The sequence below is a fragment of the Cryptotermes secundus genome, unplaced genomic scaffold (genome assembly GCF_002891405.2).
Source record: "Cryptotermes secundus unplaced genomic scaffold, Csec_1.0 scaffold3228, whole genome shotgun sequence".
Taxonomy (NCBI): domain Eukaryota; kingdom Metazoa; phylum Arthropoda; class Insecta; order Blattodea; family Kalotermitidae; genus Cryptotermes; species Cryptotermes secundus.
The window spans coordinates 3,803-8,236 of NW_019743013.1; the positions used below are offsets into that span (position 1 = coordinate 3,803).

General features: G+C 38.6%; 1 long non-coding RNA gene across 1 annotated transcript; it reads left to right on the forward strand.

Annotated features, from left to right (window-relative positions):
• Positions 1-283: 283 nt before the first annotated feature.
• LOC117283025 lies at positions 284-4,423 on the forward strand. Its single transcript, XR_004514022.1, has 3 exons — positions 284-1,540; positions 2,315-4,087; positions 4,191-4,423. It is a non-coding gene; the product is annotated as an uncharacterized LOC117283025 (long non-coding RNA).
• The last annotated feature ends 11 nt before the right edge of the window (positions 4,424-4,434 follow it).

Here is a 4,434-nt window from a genome sequence, read left to right on the forward strand (position 1 = left end):
AACAAGGGTAGTGAGACATAGGTCAATTTTTGTATGTAAGGGTAAGCGTTCCCCAAGCTTACAACAAGAAACAGGAAGACACCCGTCAAAGGTTTATTAGTGAAAGTTGCGTTAAAGAATAGAGTAAAGAAATCTTTTGTAAATTCAATACTTGGCAGTTTGTGCATGCCATAACTTAAAAAGAGTGAAGTTTTTAGGGCCCAAGCGACGCTTAAGCATTTGTCACTTTCTGACAGAAATACGTTGGAGTCAAAAATCCTTAAACCCTTGAAAGCCTTAAACGGAGTGGAGTATAATTAAAATACTCCTATTTTTCAAAATTAACCAATCACTAAAATTTAAGGGTGTGACAGGGCAGTGACGCTGGTGAAAGCAGGAATTGAAGATTTGAGGAAGCGTCATGTTTTAGCATCAGTCGGAAAGGGGGACTCGTTAGAAACAGACGTAAAGTCGGAAAGGGGGACTCATTAGAAACAGACGTAAAGTCGGAAAGGGGGACCCGTGAGAAACAGACATAAATTCGGAAACCGGGAGTTGAAAGAAACAGACGTAAATTCGGAAACCGGGGTCGTAGAATTAGCTGCAAAAAGTTACACACCGGGCTCCGAAGCAGTTAGACATAAAGGTTACTGACATTGAAACTGTATCAAAAGTGGTTAAACAAGTGTTCAATATAATTCGTCCAAACTTGAGATGTGCTTGTGATTTGTGTTATTTATTCCTTTTCTGAGTTGTGGCCCGTTCAAGGCTCTGAGATAAGAGGTACTCAGCTCTACCAAACCAACAAAACCCCCTCCTTTAAAATAACCCTGAGATAAATTTAGCAACAAGAAAGAAGAACCTACTAGAGGCGACCCAGCGTGAGAAGAAGGAAGGAGGTGAGGAAAAAGGGCGGTAAGAGAATATACTTCTTTGTATGGGTACAATTCCTCAGTAATAAATAAACTGAACACAAGAAACTCTCTGGACACTGATGGGTGTGTAGCCTTCAACTTGGTGTTAGTTGTTGCCTGTTAATTAGGCTGAAATGAATTGTGCAGTTTTTATTTTTAAGAGGTATATCTGTTATATCTGATTTGTCTTCACTCTTGAAGCTGTATGCTTCATCCAACAAACATTGTGGGGTAGATTACTGTACATTTGGGATGTCTTTGAAAAATGCTGTTTGTATCTCTGCAGCTGACCATAAATGTACACATCCTTTGTGTTTCATTATTTACTAATTTTCCTGTCCTTAGACACTGTATACAGGGAAGTCTCTATTTAAGGTTTCTGTAGGGAACAGTGGGATTTAATTTAATTTAATTTCCCCAGTTATGATGTAACAGTACTTCAGCTACATCATCATCATCATCATCACCACCGCCGCCGCCGCCGCCGTCATCATCATGAAGCACCAGCTGCCGTCCTGTTCCAACACAAGGAGTAACTGCTGTCACTCCTGGTGTACAATCGAGGAATCCTCGGCTTGCTTGTCAGCAACTGCAATCTGATGCAGTTCCAGAAAATAGTATGGTACAGCCACAAGACGATGTCAAAAGTAAGCTAACAGAATTTCAGTTTTCATGCCTGGTTATTGGGTTTATGTGTTTTGGTGGGGGTTGTTTCTTTGGGAAATTTGCACTGTACAGTGGCAACATTTCATTTCTTTCTTGTTGAATTTTTAATTTCATGGTAGCATAGTTAGTTGAGGCACTATGTTACAGCCAGAATGTCACAGGTTCAAGTCCTGATGAGGTCATTGGATTTTTTTTCAATTGACCTAACCCTTCCAGCCGCACTATAGCCCTGGGGTCAACTCAGCCTCTAACAGAATTGAGTACCAGGAATATTCTTGGGGGTAAAGGGCAGCCGGCACATAGGGCTGACAACCTTGTCACCATCTATGAGCTGATTGTCTAGAAAATGTGGGAACCTCAACATCTTACAACCCTATGGTCCTGCACGGTCTGTTACAGGGATACCTTTACTTTACTTCTCACACCCATCTTGCTTTTCGCGAGTAGATTTCTGTGGAACACTGAAGTTTATCACATTGATTTTAGACTAAGATAAAGTGATGTGACTAAACAATTTGCTGTGATTCCATTACTGTGTAGTTCCTCTGTGTATTATTTGAACAGCCAGATTTCAGAACAGGCTGAAATTTGATGAACTGTTCAAAACATGCCATGTTTTTTCATGTAATTTCTTAATTTAAACTCTTACATCCTGAACCAGAGGCATATAAATTATTAATTCTTCATTTATATTGAAAGAAACTTAAAGAGCAGCAGCCAGTTTTGTGTTAAGGTAGTTTGTTTTACATATTCAGGTGGAGTCTACCAACTGATTGATTTTTGCTAAGAGAAGTCCCATTAACATGGGTCCAGTTTGCAAAACATTAAGGAGCCAGGTCAGTATTAAAGTCAGATAAAACTGTACCAGAAATAGTGGTTTTTGATAAGAGAATTCAGTATCACTTCAATACAAAACAAAAACAAGTGTTATTAATAATGAAACATGATGCCAAAACTGTTCAGATTGTCAGCCTGTGACTTGAATGCACATCTGAGCTTGCTATATTGTAAACTGTTCAATGTGTCTTGAATGTGCATTTCAGTGCAGTGTAGTATGGAAGTGTTTACATTCTTAGAAATGTGATTTTTTCAGATATATAGATCACCTAAAATTCTCTGAAGCATTGTTCTTCTCTTTGTTCTTTGTATATAGACTGGTCCCTCCTCATGGCCCCAGAGATGACAGTACAAAGGGTTTAAATCACAGGATCTTGCTGGCCATGCATGTGATCCTCCCTGGCTGTCACAACAGATTTGATAGTTAGGATAACATAATCCATTGCCTGTCGTTAAACATGAAGGTGACATTCTTCAGGATGTAGGTTCAAAATATATATGTATGTGCGCTCATATGTATATTCAAGTCACAGGCAAATTGTCATAACCTCTTCTGTTATTAAATAAAATGCACTTTGGTTTTACATTAAACTAAAATAGAGTAAAATTTTTTGTTGGAAATTCTGATTTCTTGTATGTTTTTCAAACTGCTGTGGCAGCATAAACTTTCATGTGACTTGAAGTACTCACTACAGAAATTGTGCTGTATACAGCAGTAAACCGAAAGTATTGATACATGAATCGTTTTTGTTATTGACTGATCGTAGAGAAAGTGAATCCTTATTAGAATTGAATTATTTAGAAGGATTAGGAAAGTCTAGAGGTTTGTTATACTGAAGGGGGGATGTGATTCATGCATATTTATGCTAGAACATTGTTCCTGTTCAGAAATAACTTGTGGGCATTAAAATAAGTTTGTACTATACCAAGTTTTTCTTTATTTAGTTATTTTTTTCTATTTTTCTACCTACTTTTTCTTGTTCAAGTTCATACTAGAAGATGGATTTTTCCTTTGTTCTATGGAAGAGAGTGAATAAGAATCTTACACAGTGCACACATAGGCATGCAGTTCATGGCTGTTACATTTCTATCTTAGTACTGTTCGTGTAGTTGACTACTTATGTACTCTGACGTGGGAACTTTCCAGTTTGTGGTTGGGGTTAGTGCGGTCTGTATTTTCCTATTGCATGTGTAGCATGTGAAAAACCAGACTTATCCTAGTTAGGTGTTTAGTGAAACTATGCTGTTGACTGCGTAATTAAAGGGTGGGCTGTGCTAGCCCTTATAGAGCAGTCATCAGTCTGTTAAATATGATTATATGCAATGTTGCTAACGTGTATTTTACAACTTCTGCTTTGCAAACCGTGACGTATCAAGGCTCTGTCTTACCACCAGAAAATAGCTGTACCATTAGGTAGGCCACACAGTGGCATGTGTCAAGACATGTAACAGTCAAGACCCGATGTCTGCGACATGACGCAAAGAAAGGAGCACAGTTGAAACGAACGAGATAAAAACTGCCGCATACTGGTCTGAGTAATGATGCTGACGAATCATGAATGAAGCAAGACTGCGTCTTTTATCTCATGTCTTGATGCTTGGTTGACAAAGTTGCTGTGTGGCCGCCCTTACACCTTCTCTTGGAGCAGCCCTTGCATAGCAATATAATAGTACTTCTGAAGTAGCTACAAGTGTACAGTATTTTGTATCTTGCAGCAGTCTTTGCTTTGCAGTGTAACCTGACTGTAGAAGTAACCGCATAGCAATATAATAGTACTTCTGAAGTAGCTACAGGTGTACAGTATTTTGTATCTTGCAGCAGTCTTTGCTTTGCAGTGTAACCTGACTGTAGAAGTAACCGCAAAGCAATATAATAGTACTTCTGAAGTAGCTACAGGTGTACAGTATTTTGTATCTTGCAGCAGTCTTTGCTTTGCAGTGTAACCTGACTGTAGAAGTAACCACAAATTTACACTGTTTACATCTCCTGGAGTGATCTTTGCATTGCACTATAACCTGATTGCTGATATTCCTATAA